Source organism: Oncorhynchus kisutch, linkage group LG9, assembly GCF_002021735.2.
Source record: "Oncorhynchus kisutch isolate 150728-3 linkage group LG9, Okis_V2, whole genome shotgun sequence".
NCBI lineage: Eukaryota > Metazoa > Chordata > Actinopteri > Salmoniformes > Salmonidae > Oncorhynchus > Oncorhynchus kisutch.
This window is the reverse complement of record NC_034182.2, coordinates 30,717,350-30,737,263: the sequence shown is the minus strand read 5'-3', so window position 1 is coordinate 30,737,263 and position 19,914 is coordinate 30,717,350. Positions and strand designations below refer to the sequence as shown.

General features: G+C 42.2%; 1 protein-coding gene across 2 annotated transcripts in view; it reads left to right on the top strand.

Moving 5' to 3' along the window:
• The window catches only part of LOC109897041 (adhesion G protein-coupled receptor A3), a 60,006-nt gene that overhangs the window by 15,962 nt on the left and 24,130 nt on the right, over positions 1-19,914 (top strand). The window lies entirely within an intron of this gene.

Here is a 19,914-nt window from a genome sequence, read left to right as displayed (position 1 = left end):
CAGTAGATTTAGAAGAATCAGGGGCCTTGGCTTCATGTTGGCTTCATGCCAACAGAACATCCAGGTCACACAAAACCAGGAGGCATCCAGCACTTGGATGGCACTAGAGAGGGTTAAAAATAGGTATGGCCTCCAGGGTTAACTATCGTCGGACAATGGGATGCTCTTAGTAGGACCGTACTTCCGGAATGTGCCGGCTTCTTTTCAGTGAGTCTTAAACAAACCCCATCACCCTTACCAGATATGCCATATTATAAACAGGGTGGTTCAATCCCTGAGTGCTGATTGGCTGAAAGCCGTGGTATATTTAAGCAATTAAGCACACCGGCACTGTTGGCGCGAGTGACTCTGAACTTACAATGGCTAGCCCAAGTCGTTATTTTTTTCTTGTGCGTTTTGCTATTTCGCTATTCGCCTCATGACCCCTACATGTTTTTTTAAATACGAACTTTCTTATCCCAACTGAGGGACAGACTGTTTGTTCCCACACTTGGGACTCTGACTCTCTATTGGGTACACGGTCTTTTGGCCTCCCATCCTATTCTAACCAGCTCTCGTCGACTTTGTATTCATGTTACCTGATGAAATTGCACATTCAGATGTTATAAATCAGCACTGCAGAGCTCTCCCTGTCCTCTGCCGTGCCTTGATTGTATTACTGTTGATGATATCTGGAAATGTGCATTTACACCCTGTCCCATCTACTGTTGGTAGCCCCAAATCTGACTTGGTATCTGCTTCACTGATTTCTGTCTTTTAAAAGCCTGGGTTTTCTGCACGTTAAGACTAGAAGCTTATTACCTAAAAAAAAAATTGACATTTAAAGTGTTGGTTCAAAGCTCCTATCCAGATGTGTTGGTCATTACTGAGACGTGGTTAAGGAAGAGCGTTTTGAATACTGATGTTAACCCTTTCTGGTTATAACCTTTTTCGGCAAGACAGATCTTCCAAAGGTGGGAGAGTGGCACTTTACCAAGGATCAACTTCAGTGCTCAGTTGTCTCCACCAAGTCTGTCCCCAAACAATTTGATTTGCTGACTTTGAGCATTTAAACTTTCAAATAGCTCTTTGTTGACTGTTGCTGGGTGCTATCGTCCTCCATCAGCACCGGCCTGTACCCTACCTGCCCTAAGCTCTCTCCTGGCCCCTTACACTAAGTATGAATTTGTCCTGCTAGGTGACCTAAACTGGGACATGCTTAAACCACCTGACCAAGTCCTAAAGCAATGGGAATCCCTAAATATTTCCCAGATTATTACCAATCCCACAAGGTATGACTCCAAACACCCAGAAAAGGCTACTCTTCTTGATATTACCCATCAGGATTATTAGTGAGGATATCAGTCTGTTGTTTTCTGTAATGACCTTAGTGATCACTGTTTTAAAAACTTTAATGAGCAAGCCTTCCTTCATGAACTGGCCTCTGTAAAATGGTATGGAATCAGCTTGATCCCCTCTGTTGAAGTTGCTTGGACCTTATTTTTTGATATTTTCAGTGGTATTGTTAACAAACATGCCCCATAAAGAAAATGAGAATTAAAAACAGGTTCAGCCCCTGCTTCGACCATGATCTTGCAGAGTTACTCCACCTCAAGAATTGCATTTGGCGAAAGGCTCGGCACACGCATACTCAAGCTGACTGGTTCTTGTTCAGGCAAATGAAAAATAAGTGCATTCAGGCTATCCGGAAGGCCAAAGTTAGTTACTTTAAGGAGCAGTTCTCTCTCTGTAGGTCAAATCCCAAGAAGTTCTGGAAAACAGTTAAAGACCTGGAGAATAAACCCTCCTCCTCACAGCTGCCCATGTCCCATAAAGTTGATGATGTGGTTGTTACTGACAAGAAGCGCATGGCTGGGCTCTTCGTCACTTCATTAAGTCAGGATTCATATTTGACTCAGCCATGCCTCCCTGCCCATCCAACATTTCCTCATCTCCCATCCCTTCTAATGTGACTATCCCCGATGCTTCTCCCTCTTTTCTCCCTGCCCCGCAACAAAGTTTCTCCCTGCAGGCAGTCACTGAGTCCGAGGGGTTAAAGGAGCTACCGAAACTTGACCCCAAAAAAACATCTCGGTCAGATGGTTTAGACCCTTTCTTCTTTAACTCTTAGAACTACCCATCCCGGATCCGGTATATTTGTCATCAGCAACCGCTGAATAGCATAGCAACAGTCCAAAAATATTACGAGAAAATATTCATATTCGTGAAATATAGCGAAACTTTTGTTAATCATCCTGTCGTCTCAGATTTTGAAATTATGCTTTACAGCGAAAGCAATACAAGCGTTTGTAAGTTTATCGATAGCCTAGCATAGCATTATGTACACTTAGCATCAGGAAGCTTGGTCACGAAAATCAGAAAAGCAATCAAATGAACCGTTTACCTTTTGATCTTCGGATGTTTTCAATCAAGAAACTCCCAGTTAGACCGCAAATGTTCCTTTTGTTCCATAAATATATTTTTTATATCCAAATACCTCTGTTAGTTTGGTGCGTTATGCCCAGGAATCCACCGGAAATAGCGGTCACGACAACGCAGACAAAAATTCCAAATGATATCCATAATGTTGACAGAAACATGGCAAACATTTTTTATAATCAATCCTCAAGGTGTTTTTCAAATATCTATTCGATAATACATCAACCGGGAGAGTTGGATTTTCACTAGGACCGGGAGGAACAATGGCCGCCTCTTTCTTTCGCAAAAATCACTCTGAGAGCCCACACCTGACCACTTATGTAATGTGGTCGTTCACACTCATTCTTCAAAATAAAGGCCTGAAACTATGTCTAAAGGCTGTAGACACCTCAGGGAAGCCATAGAAAAAGGAATCTGGTTGATATCCCTTTCAATGGTCAATAGGGACAGGGACACATAGGTTTAAAAATAAGAGTCACTTCCTGATTGCATTTTTCTCAGGCTTTCGCCTGCAATATCAGTTCTGTTATACTCACAGACAATATTTTTACAGTTTTGGAAACTTTAGAGTGTTTTCTATCCTAAGCTGTAAATTATATGCATATTCTAGCATCTGGTCCTGAGAAATAGGCCATTTACTTTGGGAACGTTATTTTTCCAAACATAACAATAGTGCCCCCTAGCTTCAAGAGGTTACGGTTGCTGCCCCTATAATCTCTGACCTTTTTTAACCTGTCTATCCTTTCCGGGGAGGTTTCCATTGCTTGGAAGGCAGCCACGGTTTGTCCTTTATTTAAAGGAGGAGATCAAGCTGCTCCTAATTGTTATAGACCTGTTTCTATTTTGCCTGTTTATCAAAAGTGTGGGGAAAACTTGTCAATAATCAACTGACTAGCTTTCTTGATGTCTCTAGTATTCTCTCTGGTTTGCAATCTGGTTTCCGCTCAGGTTTTGGATGCGTCATTGCAACCTGTAAGTTCCTCAATGACTTCACAATTGCCCTTGATTCTAAGCAATGTTGTGCTGCTATTTTTATTGACTTAGCCAAAGCTTTTGATATGGTTGATCATTCCATTCTTGTGGGCCGGCTAAGGAGTATTGATGTCTCTGAGGGGTCTTTGGCCTGGTTTGCTAACTACTTCTCTCAAAGAGTGCAGTGTATAAAGTCAGAAATTCTGTTGTCTCAGCCTCTGCCTGTCACCAAGGCTCAATCCTAGGCCCCACACTTCTCAATTTACATCAACAACAGCTCAGGTAGTAGGAAGCTCTCTCATCCATTTATATGCAGATACAGTCTTACACTCAGCTGGCCCCTCCCCAGATTGTGTGTTAAATGCTCTAAAACCAAGCTTTCTTAGTGTCCAACAAGCTTTCTCTACCCTTAACCTTGTTCTGAACACCTCCAAAACAAAGGTCATGTGGTTTGGTAAGAAGAATGTCCCTCTCCCCACAGGTGTGATTTACTACCTCTGAGGGTTTAGAGCTTGAGATAGTCACCTCATACAAGTACTAGGGAGTATGGCTAGACAGTACACTGTCCTTCTCTCAGCACATATCAAAGCTGCAGGCAAGTTAAGTCTAGACTTGGTTTCCACCCTGGTTCAGATGACCATCCTCCCCTTGCTAGATTACAGAGACATCATTTATAGATCGGCAGGTGAGGGTACATTCGAGCGGCTAGATGTTCTTTACCATTCGGCCGTCTGATTTGTGACCAACGCTCCTTATAGGACACATCACTGCACTCTATACTGGTCATCTGTCTACCCGTCGCAAGACCCACTGGTTGATACTTATTTATTAAACCCTCTTAGGCCTCACTCCCCACTATCTGAGATATCTACTGCAGCCCTCATCCTCCACATACCACACCCGTTCTGCCAGTCACATTCTGTTAAAGGTCCCGAAGAACATGCATCCCTGGGTGCGAGGTCCCTCGTCTTTTCAGTTCACTGCAGCTGGCGACTGAAACGAGCTGCAACAAACACTGTAACTGGACAGTGTGCCTTGCTATGTTGTTGTCTTAGGTCTCTCTTTATGTAGTGTTGTCTCTCTTGTTGTGATGTGTGTTTTGTCCTGTGTTTATATTAAACATTTGTATTTTTAATCCCCGCCCCCATCCCTGCAGGAGGCCTTTTGATTGGCCGTCATTGTAAATAAGAATTTGTTCTTAACTGACTTACCTAGTTGAAATCAAATTCTAATTAAATTAAAATAAGGGAGGAGGGGGTGTGGTGTATGGCCAATTGTGAAAGTATTCACCCCCCTTGGCATTTTTCCTATTTTGCTGCCTTATAACCTGGAATTAAATTAGATTTTTGGGGGGGGTTTGTATCGTTTGATTTACACGACATGCCTACCACTTGAAGATGCAAAATATTTTTTGTGACACAAACAAGAAATAAGACAAAAAAAACTGAACTTGAGCGTGCATAACTATTCACCCTCCAAAAGTCAATACTTTGTAGAGCCTCCTTTTGTAGCAATCACAGCTGTAAGTCTCTTGGAGTATGTCTCTAAAAGCTTGGCACTTCTAGTCACTGGGATTTTTGCCCATTCTTCAAGGCTAAACTGCTCCAGCTCCTTCAAGTTGGATGGGTTAGCTGGTGTACAGCAATCTTTAAGTCATACCACAGATTCTCAATTGGATTGAGGTCTGGGCTTTTACTAGGCCATTCCAAGACATTTAAATGTTTCCCCTTAAACCACTCAAGTGTTGCTTTAGCAGTATGCTTAGGGTCATTGTCCTGCTGGAAGGGAAACCTCCATCCCATATGGCTTTTTTCTGGCCACTCTTCCGTAAAGCCCAGCTCTGTGGAGTGTACGGCTTAAAGTGGTCCTATGGACAGGTACTCCAATCCCTGCTGTGGAGCTTTGCAGCTCCTTCAGGGTTATCTTTGGTCTCTGTTGCCTCTCTGATTAATGCCCTCGAGTTTTGGTGGGCGGCCCTCTCTTGGCAGGTTTCTTGTGGTACCATATTCTTTCTATTTTTTTAAATAATGGATTTAATTGTGCTCTGTGGGATATTCAAAGTTTTTCAGATATTTTTTTTTTTTTTACTTCTCCACAACTTTGTCCCTGACCTGTTTGGAGAGCTCCTTGGTCTTCATGGTGCCGCTTGATTGGTGGTGCACCTTGCCTAGTGGTGTTGCAGACTCTGCTGCCTTTCAGAACAGGTGTGTATATATACTGAGATCATGTGACACTTAGATTGCACTCAGGTGGACTTTATTTAACTAATTATGTGACTTCTGAAGGTAATCGGTTGCACCAGATTGTATTTAGGTGCTTCATAGCAAAGTGGGTGAATGCATATGCACGCACCACTTTTTCATATTTATTTTTTAAACAAGTTATATTTTTCATTTCACCAATTTGGACTATTTTGTGTATGTCCATTACATGAAATCCAAATAAATATCTAGTTAAATTACAGGTTGTAATGCAACAACATAGGAAAAACGCCATGGGGGATGAATACTTTTACAAGGCACTGTACCATGTCAAAGGGCTGTTCTTAGCACAATGCAACACGGAGTGCCTAGCTACACACCTTAGCCGTGGTATATTGGCCATACATCACAAACCCCAGAGGTGCCTTATTGCTGTAATACACTGGTAACCAAAGTAATTACAGCAATATAATTGTTTTGTCATACCCCTGTCATACGGTCTAATATACCACGGCTGTCAGCCAATCATCATTCAAGTCTCGAACCACCCAGTCTTAAACCACGGGTATGACAAAACATTCATTTGTACTGTTCTAATTATATTTGTAACCAGTTTATAATAGCAATGACACCTCTGGGGTTTGTGGTATATGACCAATATGCCACAGCTAAGGGCTGTATCCAGGCACTCCGCGTTGCGTCGGCTAAGGGCTGTACTTAAGCACGTGGTATATTGGCAATATACCGCACCCCCTCGTGGCCTTTTTGCATAAATGAATCTTGTGGACGTGCTATGTTAGACACATGTGCTTTATTTATTATAGACTTAGTCCTTGTTCTATATTGCAGTTATGATGCAGAATCCAATCCGAGGTTGTTCCACACACCAGGAATTTCTTAGTGTTTCTTTTCAGAAGTCAGAAGAATATCTAGTGATTCTAATGGGAGTAAAAATGATTCCGTGAGCTATTCTTACACCTGTTAGTGAGGAAGAATTTAGCTTAGTTGAAAGTATACCTATTGCTTTGAGCTAGAGTGAGAGTTAGGAGAGCAAAAGAAGTCAAAGTAAGAGTGAAGGCTAGAGAGGAGCAACGCATAGAGGGGAGAGTAGGCCTGCTCTACTTTCTCTGCCTCCCTGTCAATAGGCAGCAAAGACATTTATTGAGGCGGTGTGCTCTGTCAATATTGAGTGTGCTTCGGAACGATGGTGTGAGCCTGCCGAAATTCATCCTTCCTGCTGCAGCGCAATGCGTCTGTCTTTGGAGTTTGGAATCTCACCGCCCGTGTTTCCCCCGAGATTCCGAGGAAATGCTCTCGGCTCGTGTGTTGTGGACCTCTGGTGATTTATCGCTTTGGAATGGCTTCATGCAGATAAAATAACCAGACCATTAATAGCTTTTACCCAAGGCTACAGTAACAGATGACTGCATCGATGGGGAATTTTAAGGGCATATTTTCCATCAAATTTTTCCAGGTCTTGTTAAAAGGGTCAGGAATCTGCCCGTGGGAGGTACTTGAAACCTTTTTTGGCTGCAGTCAGTCATCTGGTATTGGTTCTAAAACCATAGCCAAGCGGATGAAGGTTGGATAGAACTAACTCATCCCCTAATGTTGGGTCACAGTGATTTAAAGTTTGAGAGTTTTACCTAGAATGTACCTAGAGTTTTACCTAGGCCTAGATCTGCTTCAGAATATCACTGCAATGAGTGCACGTCATACTCCGTGGTTCTTTGAGTTACGCTTGGACTAGCCACATGCCTGCTCTCACCTGACTCCCAAATTGTTTACGGGTTTGGGGAGAGCTTCCCTCCTGGTTTTTATAAGTGGGTCAGATGCTAGAATTTCAGAGTGGAAGGCCGTAAGATAAACCAGGGGCTTTTTCTGACGCTAAGTGTAAAGCGTCTTTGATCCTCCAACGCCGAGGAAGTCTTTTAGTGCTCTTTACTTCGTCTTAATGCATAGTATACGGCCAGTCGCTGCGGCTGGCGAGTTCATTCTCTGTGTGAAAGAACCGTGTAGCCAGTGGCACATTTACCTTAGAAAGCAGCTCCCATTGTGCTCCCCCCACCCATCCAGTGAAGCTCTTTGCTTTGTCATTCTAATGAAGCCAAGCCAAGGCTAGAGGTGTCAGCAGAGGGATTCACACACAATGCCAGCCCGGCCTCATGCTGAAGCATCCCTGCTTTTCTGCCTTCCAGCTCCCTCCCTCCCTCATCCCCTCACCCTCTCTCCTCCGACTACAAAAAATAATTCTGTGCCCTGGTCTGTTTGCATGCAGTGATGTGCTTGCCCCCCCCCCCCCCCCCGCCAACCTTACTCCACACCCTCCCTCCTTTCTCAGACCACAGCCCTCAAAAAGGGGGTTTCTCCTCTGCTTCGGTCTATCTGTCTGTGTGCATTGGTACGTTTTGGGATTTCAGCTGGTTGTGTGGCAGGCAGTGGGGGGAATTGATTAGCCCTCTTCAGCCATGGCCGTGAAATCTCAGGGTACTGTGGCAACAACAGTGTTTTGTGAGGGCCAAAGGTGCCCTGGCATGAGATGAGGTCCACTGAGTCCACATTATCACCATCCTACACGGTAATATGAACCCAAGCCAGCTGCTGTCACACAGTAATTCTCTCCCAAAACTGACACGGAGTCAAGACAGAGGGAATGGTTATTATTACAAATGAAGCAGGGATAATCTCTTGTTATTTGGAAGGACTAGAGAGGTTTTGAGTTTCAAACGGAACCATTACTATGGGGAATGACAGTATATGAGGAATGCTAGTCTTTTATGCATGTAAGAGAACTGTAAGATTGTGTACCTGTAGGTTACCAACATTGCATAAGATAACAGGTTTCAAGTTTGTATTAGTCTTATGTACGGGATATGCATGGTATATATCATCCCATGTCGACTCCAATGCTTCCCACAGTTGTGTCAAGTTGGCTGGTAGTGGATCTCGACTCCAAATAGCTTGTTCCATCTCATCCCACAGATGCTCAATTGGATTGAGATCTGGTGACTGGGCAGGCCACTGCAGTGAGATTAATTGACCGTCATGTTCGTGGAACCATACCTGAACAATCTTAGCCATGTGGCATGGTGTGAGATCCTGTTGAAAAACATGTATTTGCAGATGGATAAACTGCTGTCACGAAGAGGTGCACCTGATTGGCAATGTTCAGATATCCTGTGGCATTCAAACGTTGCTCCACTTTTATCAAGGGGCCCAATGTGTGAGAACCCACCCCACACCATCACCCCACCACCATCTGTCTGCAATGTTGACACGCGGTGTGATGGATGCATGTGGTTTTCTCCATACCCAAGTCCTCCCATCAGCGTGAAACAGCAGGAACCGGGATTCAACAGACCAGGCAATGTTTTTCAAATTCTTCAGTGTCCGGTGTTTTTGTTCCTTTCGTCCACTTCTTTTTGCTGAAAGAAGTGGAACTCTGTAAGATCCTCGGCTGCCATACCCCATTCATGTCAAGCTACGATGAGTTGTGCATAATTTTTGGGGTCTTTGGGAACTAAAGTTGGACTGGAGTGTCAGTTGACTAACTGTTGCTCTGCACAATTTGCGTCAGCCTCCTTTGTCCTCTATCAATCAATTACTTGTTTTCGACCACTGACCTGCCATTGGCTGGATGTGGTTTGGGTTTTGGACCATTCTTGATACACACGGGAAACTGTTGAGTGTGAAAAACCCAGAAGAGTTGCAGTTCGACACCTGGCACCTGCTACCATATGTTCAAAGGCGCTTACATCTTTTGTGTTTCCAATCCATTCACCCCCTGAATTGCACACATACACAATCCTTGTCTCAGTTGTCTTAAGGCTTAAAAATATTTCTTTAACCTGTCTCCTCCCATTCATCTACACCAGTGGGTCCCAGACGTTTTATAGTTCTGTACCCCTTCAAACATTCAACCTCCAGCTGCGTACCCCCTCTAGCACCAGGATCAGCGTGCACTCAAATGATTTTTTTGCCATCATTGTAAGCCTGCCACACACACACACACACACACACACACTATACGATATATTTATTAAACATAAGAATGAGTGTGAGTTTTTGTCACAACCCGGCTCCTGGGAAAGTGACTAAGAGCTCATATAGGACCAGGGCACAAATAATAATCAATAATTTTGGTCTTTATTTAGCCATATTACATATAAAACTGTGAATAACTTACCACAGGTTAATGAGAAGGGTGTGAATAACTCACCACAGGTTAATGAGAAGGGTGTGAATAACTCACCACAGGTTAATGAGAAGGGTGTGAATAACTCACCACAGGTTAATGAGAAGGGTGTGAATAACTCACCACAGGTTAATGAGAAGGGTGTGCTTGAAAGGATGCACATAACTCTGCAATGTTGGGTTGTATTGGAGAGAGTCTCCATCTTAAATCATTTTCCACACACAGTCTATGGCTGTATTTAGTTTTCATGCTAGTGAGGGCAGAGAATCCACTCTCACATAGGTATGTGGTTGCAAAGGGCATCAGTGTCTTAACAGCGCGATTTGCCAAGGCAGGATACTCTGAGCGCAGCCCAATCCAGAAATCTGGCAGCGGCTTCTGAGGCTCTCTTGTTCAGATATCAGTAAGTGGACTAGAGGCAGGGCATGAAAGGGATAACGAATCAAGTTGTTTGTGTCGTCCGTTTCGGGACAGTACCTGCGTAAATGCGCACCCAGCTCACTGGTGTGCTTCGCTATATCACATTTGACATTGTCTGTAAGTCTGAGTTTATTTGCACACAAACATCATACAATTATTGAAAGAACTGTGTGTTGTCCTTGTTAATGCAGGCAGAAAAGAGCTCTAACTTCTTAATCATAACCTCAATTTTGTCCCGCACATTGAATATAGTTGCAGAGTCCCTGTAATACTAGATTCAGATTATTCAGGCGAGAAAAAACATCACCCAGATAGGGCAGTCATGTGAGAAACTCGTCATCATGCAAGTAGTCAGACAAGTGATAATTGTTTTCAGTAAAGATACATTTATGCTCATATCTCAAAGCGTTACATGGTCGCTGCCCATATCATTGCATTATGCAGAAAATACACGAGAGTTCAGGGGCCTTGCTTTAACAAAGTCAACCTTTTTCACTGTAGTGTCCAAAACGTCTTTCAAGCTGTCAGGCATTCCTTTGGCAGCAAGAGCCTCTCGTGGATGCTGGAGTGTTCCCAAGTGGCATTGGGAGTAACTGCTTGCACCCGCGTTACCACTCCACTGTGTCTCCCTGTCATGGCTTTTGCGCCTTCAGTACAGATACCAACACATCTTGACCACCTAAAGTCCATTTGATGTCACAAAGCTATCCAGCACTTTAAGAAACATCCTCTCATGTTGTCCTGGTTTCCAGTGGTTTGCAGAAGAGGATCTCTTCCTTAATTGACCCCCCATAAACGTAACGGATATATACCAGGAGCTGTGCCAAGCCCGCCACGTCTGTTGACTCATCCAGCTGTAACGCATATAATTCACTGGCTTGTGTGCGAAGCAGTAATTGTTTCAAAACTTCTCCTGCCATGTCACTGATGCGTCGTGAAACAGTGTTGTTTGATGAAGGCATTGTCTGTATAGTTGTTTTGGCCTTTTCCCCCAGCATTGTCCCAGCATTGTCCCAGCCATATCTGCAGCAGCAGGAAGTATTAAGTCCTCCACAGTAGAATGGGGCTTGCCTGTCCTAGCCACTCGGTATCTCACCATATAAGACACTTCTAGCCCCTTTTTATTAGTGGTATCTGTTGCTATTATACATGTCATACTACTCTAGTAGTCTTAATTCTCGCTCAAATTTCCGTGGCTTAGTTTTTCGAATTGTCATCTTTCATTTCTAAATGTCTGCGCAAGAGTGAAGGTTTCCCACGAGAGAGTAACAGTTAATGTGATTGGATGTTGATTATTTGACTAGGCTACCTGTATTTGACATTGTTGTTATTTCGCTGAACACTAGATGGTTTTAATTTTATTTTTTGGCAGTGAAACGAGCCTACTCAGTCGAGGGGAAAAAACTCACACAAATGTATAGCCCTGCTGGAAAATATAAATGTACTGTTTTTGAAAATGTAAAGAACATTTAAAAAAATGTTTATAAAATAAATATTTGCTGTTCCCCCCTCGATGTGCAAAACTGATAGAGACATACCCCAAGCGACTTACAGCTGTAATCGCAGCAAAAGGTGGCGCTACAAAGTATTAACTTAAGGGGGCTGAATAATTTTGCACGCCCAATTTTTCAGTTTTTTGATTTGTTAAAAAAGTTTGAAATATCCAATAAATGTCGTTCCACTTCATGATTGTGTCCCACTTGTTGTTGATTCTTCACGAAAAATAGAGTTGTATATCTTTATGTTTGAAGCCTGAAATGTGGCAAAAGGTTGCAAAGTTCAAGGGGGCCGAATACTTTCGCAAGGCACTGTATATATATATTTGGAATAAATGACAATTACAACAATACTGAATGAACAACTTTTTAACTTAATATAATACATAAATCAATTTAGTCTCAAATAAATAATGAAACATGTTAAATTTGGTTTAAATGATGCAAAAACAAGGTGTTGGAGAAGAAAGTAAAAGTGCAATATGTAAAAAAGTTAACGTTTCAGTTCCTTGCTCAGAACATGAGAACATATGAAAGCTGGTGTTTCCTTTTAACATGAGTCTTCAATATTCCCAGTTAAGAGGTTTTAGGTTGTAGTTTATTATAGGACTATTTCTCTTTTTACCATTTGTATTTCATAGACCTTTGACTATTGGATGTTCTTATAGGCACTTTAGTATTGCCAGCCTAATCTCGGGAGTTGATAGGCTTGAAGGCATAAACAGAGTTGTGCTTCAAACATTGCTAAGAGCTGCTGGCAAATGCACCTAATCAGTGCTGTTTGAATGAATGCTTACGAGCCTGCTGCTGCCTACCACCGCTCAGACTGCTCTATCAAATCATAGACTTAATTATAGTATAATAAACACACAGAAATACGTGCCTTGGGTCATTAATATGGTCAAATCCGGAAACAATAATTTCAAAAAACAAAACGTTTATTCTTTCAGTGAAATACGGAACGATTACGTATTTTATCGAACGGGTGGCAACCCTAAGTCTAAATATGGCTGTTACATTGAACAACCTTCAATGTTATGTCATAATTATGTAAAATTCAGGCAAATTAATTACGGTCTTTGTTAGGAAGAAATGGTCTTCACACAATTCGCATTGAGCCAGGTGACCCAAACTGTTGCAAATACTCTGACACTGAACACAAGAGAAGTGACACAATTTCAGGCACCGCATTTATTATATGCAATGTAGGACAAGCTAGTTAAACTAGTAATATCATCAACCTTGTGTAGTTAACTAGTGATTATGTTTGATTGTTTTTTATAAGATACGTTTAATGCTAGCTAGCAACTTACCTTGGCTCCTTGCTGCACTCGCATAACAGATGGTCAGACTGCCACGCAGCCTCCTCGTGGATTGTTATATAATCGGCCGATTACCGATTTGTTATGAAAACTTGAAATCGGCCCTAATTAATCGGCCATTCCGATTAATCGGTCGACCTCTAATCAACATGCATGTCCATCTCCTCCTCCTCCTCCTCTCTCCTTTAGTCCTTTCTTGAGCGAGCAGACAGGCTGTCAACCTTTTAGTGAAATATGTTTCATTGTGAAAACATGTTACTATTGATGTTCCCAAACAGATTCCAATTGGTTTCCCAAATGAAGCACCGTAGCTGCAGGAACAGGGTATATATATCACCAGTAGTTAGCGAGAGCATGCTCCTCAAACAGCGGTTGATGCGTGGAGTGAAACAAGTGTTTTGATATTCATTTTTTTAGCTGCTCATATTAAGCGCATGCTCTGCTATAAAACCCAAGTAGCCTAACAAAACGGACGGTGGGGAAGAGCGCAGCCTCAATTCACTATTCAAGTGCATACAGATTACATAGATTTTTTTCGCCCCTGTTCCTCCCAATTTGATAACGGGTCATTCTAAATCCAAACTAATTTGACATATTAGTAAAGACAAGAATATATTGATTATAGTCTGATGGGTGAAAATATGATCACTTGATGAGAGAACAGCTGTGCAGCCTGAGGCAAGGAACAGAGCGCAATATATATTTTTTGCTACTTTCTCAAATCACTGATAGTCGTGCAGCCCATATATGTTTTCTAATACATTTATACGGTTGCTATCATTCACAACTAAAGTTGCCCAATATCGCTAAATCTAGGACCTGTTTCAAATGACAATTTCTACACTCAACATAGGCACTTCATAGTCAAACCATCTCTGTAATAGGAAAAATATCCATTCTATTTCATTCAGCTTAGCTCAAGTATATTCTTCTTACTATAAAATGTTATAAAATAATGGCATATCTTGTCAGCTAAATGGGTCGGCAGGTAGCCTAGTGGTTAGAGTGTTGGGCCAGTAAACGAAAGGTTGCTGGATCGACCTGACTAAAATAAAGAATGGATTCATTGTGATGGTGTATGATCAATTATTTTATTAGACAGTTTTTAATGTAGATGTTCTAAAGGGGCTCATCAGCGGCTTGTATGTGCGGTGTCCTGGAGATGCTAAACATGTTTATGTTAATTAACGGTCAATTACCGTGAGACCAGCCAGCTTTTGCATAACAATAACCGCCGGACAAAATGTTATGACCGCAACAACCCTATCTCTACTGCAGTCCCGCTGATGTGGATCGGGGCATGTTCCCTCCTCTGCTTCCTGAAGTCAATAATCAACTCTCATGGTCACCCTCCTATACAGTAATATGAACCCAAGCCCTGTCGCACAGTAATTCTCTCCCAAAGCTGACACGGAGTCAAGACAGAGGGAATGGTTATTATTACAAATGAAGCAGGGATAATCTCTTGTTATTTGGAAGGACTGGAGAGGTTTTGAGTTTCAAACGGAACCATTACTATGGGGAATAACAGTATATGAGGAATGCTAGTCTTTTATGCATGTAAGAAACCTGCAAAGATTTAGTAATTGTAGGTTACCAACGTTGCATAAGATAAAGATACACTCAAGCATATAAAAAAGTATGGGGTGGGAGATGTTCCGTTTGTTCCTCACTGAACTGGACTCCGGTGGAGTGAGAACTCTCCACCTTGAGAATGATTGTGATCTTGTGTTCTGTTTTGTTTCAGTAGACAGACTTTTTTTAACATCAGCAATTTCTCGGGATTGTAACATCAATGTTCACCTTGAAAATAAACTTTGTGACAGATTTGGTAGAGTATACGGGTTAGACACCTGCCAAATAACTTTAATATACTTTAATATTACTTGTGGCGGATGAAAATTGAAGAGACTTAATATTTTCCAACATCCAAATCACAAGCTTATAATGTTTGTCAGTAGCTGCTGCGCTCTTATATTGAACAGTGCATTTGGCTGTGTTTCTACATCTTTCCAAAATGGCTGCAGAGGCTTCTACAGAATCTCAGGTTCGATCTAGTCAGCGCACAAGGATAATTCCCTAAAAGGGAACAAGGGAATCCCCTAAAGTACTCTGAGGTAAATTAATTCAGATTTCATTATGCAGTCATTTACGTTTTAGCATGGCAAGCAGGCCTAGCGTGTTCTTGCAAAGGGAGTTTGAAATGTGCCAGGTAGTTTGTGGTCGGCAGTTTTGGAACCTGAGGGGGAGTTTGGATAGGTTGCACGCGGTCTACCTCCACCACTACCTGACTCGCCCCACAAGTTATTCTGCTTCTCTATAAAGGAAATCTCAAATGGTTTAATATTCTGTACTTTTACTGATAATTCTGCCAGTGCAGTGACAAAGGTGATAGTGTTGAATTTGTACGATTGAGTTTTTTCAATACATGGATGCCACCCCAGAATTGTAATATTAGTCATGTCTGTGACGACTTAACAGTCAATCAGTAGAAGATGTAGGTCAACCAGCTTCGTAAACAACTGACAAAAACAGATCAGAAACATAACCTTTCAGAGACTCGCTTAACGTAATCCACCAAACAAAGACCATTGTTTCCCCCGTCTAAGACGCCACAGAAGATCATGCCAAGCTGTCATTTTGGGAAAACCACAGAACGACCATTAGGAATTGGAATCACAGAAAATTCTGAATTTCGGTTTGAAACGAGTTCAGAAATATTGGTGCACTGTTTCACCCTTTGACAGCATTCCAGCACTACTCTTTGAGGAAATGGAAGGATCAGTAGATTGGGATTGGCTTTGGTGCTAAACTGTGGGCTGCCCCCATTGGCGTTTGACACCGGTCATTTGGCTGGCACCGGCCCCACCTTGGTATCATCAAGCCTAATCAAAGCATGGATAAATGTGAACCAAAATTGTGCCTTGTTGAACACCGTCCCCCAGAGTCTATTCAATAACTTGTGACATTTTGCCCCTCGGGTTGATTTACTATGGTCACCAACATGAAACAGTTGGGTCAAGAGCACAGCTAGTGTTGACAAAGGCAACAGCATTTCAAAGTGAAACTTTGATGGTATTTAGAGGGGAGAACAGAATTGGCTGGGGAGAAATTATTAGTACGGTTAAAGGTACCATCCGGCACAGTAAGCAAGTACAAAGATCCTCTCTCTTTTTCTGGCCTCTTACAGGTGGTCCAAGGTGATCCATTTGTGCCTTGCATTTATTGGATTCTTTAAACCTATTTTTTTTGACAGCGAGTCGTACTGAGACCAAGGTCTCTTTCACAGATTGCCTATATACACATCAATACACACTACACACATCAGTAATACCTTATACACATCAATATGCACATCAATACACACTACACACATCAGTAATACCTTATACACATCAATATGCACATCAATACACACTACACACATCAGTAATACCTTATACACATCAATATGCAAATCAATACACTAAAATCAATACACAATCATATAAAACAAACACATTATTTAGTAAAAAGGCTCTCAATCAGCCTTTTTGAATTGCCATGGAGGCACCAATTCATCAAATTTTGAAGATCATTCTTTTTTTTGGCCTTAGCCCTTTTCCATTTGTCTTTCAACACCCCTCTACAGGAAAGCCAATTTTGCCAATGCACATCAAAAGCAATAGCTTGGCTCCTATGATCCATGTGTGGCCCTGCCTCCCAATCCCCCTCCAGCCAGATGACAGCTACTGAACATCAAACAGCCCAGTCACAGTTACCCAGTGGCCTTTGTATGGGGGATCAGGTGGTGACCTGCGAGGTCTTTAAAAACACAGATCGTAATGAGTGACTCGGCAGTGGTGGCGCAGGTGAGCGCTAGGTGCTAGCAGGTATCTGTGACCGTGCTGCCTCGAACTCAGTCCAGGGCGAAGCGGGGTGGGGAGCCTTTGTGTGTGGGGCCCCTGGAGACCCATGGCTGTCAGTTACTGGGCTGAGGAGGCTTGATTGATTTGGGGGGGGGGGTCTAGTGTCCCTGCCACAGGTGTCTGAGTGGGTGAGAGTCCCACAGGATATGGGGAAATTGGTGGCCATTGCAGTTATATTGTCTATAAAGAAGTACAATACAAGTACCATAGCACCAGGGGTCAACGGGGTGAGTTAGCGTCAGTGGGATTTCATTTTAAGGACAGTCATACATTCTGCTAAAATTGTAGCTCAAAACTGGCTCTTGGGTGTAGGCCTTACTCTTTGACCTTATGTTGTCTCTGAATGTACAGTACTCGTCGCCAAACCCACTGGCTCCATGTCATCTACAAGACCCTGCTAGGTAAAGTCCCCCCTTATCTCAGCTCGCTGGTCACCATAGCATCTCCCACCTGTAGCACACGCTCCAGCAGGTATATCTCTCTAGTCACCCCCAAAACCAATTCTTTCTTTGGCCGCCTCTCCTTCCAGTTCTCTGCTGCCAATGACTGGAATGAACTACAAAAATCTCTGAAACTGGAAACACTTATCTCCCTCACTAGCTTTAAGCACCAACTGTCAGAGCAGCTCACAGATTACTGCACCTGTACATAGCCCACCTATAATTTAGCCCAAACAACTACCTCTTTCCCAACTGTATTTAATTTATTTATTTATTTTGCTCCTTTGCACCCCATTATTTTTATTTCTACCTTGCACATTCTTCCATTGCAAAACTACCATTCCAGTGTTTTACTTGCTATATTGTATTTACTTTGCCACCATGGCCTTTTTTACCTCCCTTCTCACCTCATTTGCTCACATTGTATATAGACTTGTTTATACTGTATTATTGACTGTATGTTTGTTTTACTCCATGTGTAACTCTGTGTCGTTGTATCTGTCGAACTGCTTTGCTTCATCTTGGCCAGGTCGCAATTGTAAATGAGAACTTGTTCTCAACATGCCTACCTGGTTAAATAAAGGTGTTCTCAACATGCCTACCTGGTTAAATAAAGGTGAAATAAAATAAAATAAAACATTCGGAAAGTATTCAGACCCCTTGAGTTCCTCCACATTTTGTTACCTTACAGCCTTATTCTGAAATTGATTCAATTAATGTTTTTCCTCCTCAATCTACACACAATACCCCATAACCACAAAGCGAAATCCATTTTTTAGAAGTTTTTGCAAATGTATTAAAAATAAAAACAAGTATTCTTCGGGACATTCTACAAGGTGTCGGAAACGTTCCACAGGGATGTTGGTCCATGCTGACGGGATGACATCATGTAGTTGCTGCAGATTGGATGGCGGTACATTCATGCTGTGAACAGCCTGTTCCATCTCATCCCAAAGACGCTCTATTGGGTTGAGGTCTGGGGACTGACCAGGCCACCCAAGTAAACTGAACTCACTGTCATGTTCCAGGCAATGTTTTTCCCAGTCCTCAGTTGTCCAGTATTGGTGATCGTGTGCTCACTGGAGCTGCCGCTTCTTTTTTTTGTCCCCAGATGTCAGAAACATTGAGTGTACCATTCATTTTATAAATCAACCTTTCATATGAAGCTGTTTCTGCCAAGGCTATGTACCATTCGTTAAATGAGGGAGGGTCCTTCTCCCTCCAGTGTCTCAGTATGACTCTTTTCGCTGTGGTTAGAGCAGCTTTTAGCCAGTTTAAACATGAGCTTCTCAGTCTATCAACATCTTTAGTGATATTCAGTAATGGCAAAGCAGGATTTGCAGGTAATCTTTTCCATTACATTCTGCCAAAAGGTTTGCAAGCTCGGACAGTATATGGATTATGTCACCTGTACTTGACTGACATCTCCAGCATAGACTGAATTCTATCAAACCTATTCTGTTCAACCTCAGAGGAGTCCTATAAATCCTATTGAACACTTTCAATTGAATCAGTTTGGACTGGGCATCTCTCATAGGGAGGAGCATCTGTTGTACTATTATATTCCATTCCTACGCTCCAAAAGTTACCGCCCTGGTCTTTTTCCCTTTTAGGGCCTTTAGGCCCTTACAAGTTCCGTTAAATCCACCTATAAGATGGCTATATAGAAACCGTGCGGTATGTGGTAATTAGCAAAGGATTGCTATCTTAAGACTTATATCAGAATTTACATGGAATTTGTTATATCCAAAAGTCTTGTTTCTGTAAATTATACTTGGACCTTAGTTATTCTTGAAATAGACAACCAATGTTCTTTATCCCCTATCTATTCCAATCTTTCCAGAAGACCACATGTCCCCCTATTTTCAATTTAGGGTTGTTCCATAACAAAGCAGAACTTGTCAGGAAAGGTAAAGATTTCTCTTTCTTAAGAATCTGACTCCATATATTATTGTATGGGACATTATTGGATTCTGCAGTCCCACCTTTTGTTGACTCAAATAATCTGATGCGCCGAATGGGGCATTCAATTCCATGTCCTCCAAAATTGGCCTATTAGAATTTTCAGTAAAGAGAGTGCCTATTTGGGCAGCTACTATGTCTTTTCGATATAATGACATGTTAGGGAGCTTTAATCCTCCCTTCTCAGTCGTTGCCTGTAGTCTCGCTAGTTTCACCCTGGCCTTTTTACCGGCCCATACAAACTTAGTAATCATTTTGTCTATGGATTTAAAGGTATAGACCGGTATGAACACTGGTAATATGAGGATCTATGACTATCTTTTATAACCTGTTTCCTACCCCATAATGAGATTTGTAGCTTATCCCAGCTCTTATACTGGAGTTTAATTTTGTTCAGTAGAGGGTCAAGGTTTTATGAAGTCATGTTCTCCAGACCAGGATTTAAAGCGATCCCCAGGTACCTCAAGTTTTTAGAGACCCGTTTCCAGAGACCCACCTCCAGTCTGCATAAAGCAGTAGTTCTTTCTCCCTACCTCCTGTATTAACCCCTTTGATTGACTGATGCAGCCTAATGGCTTCG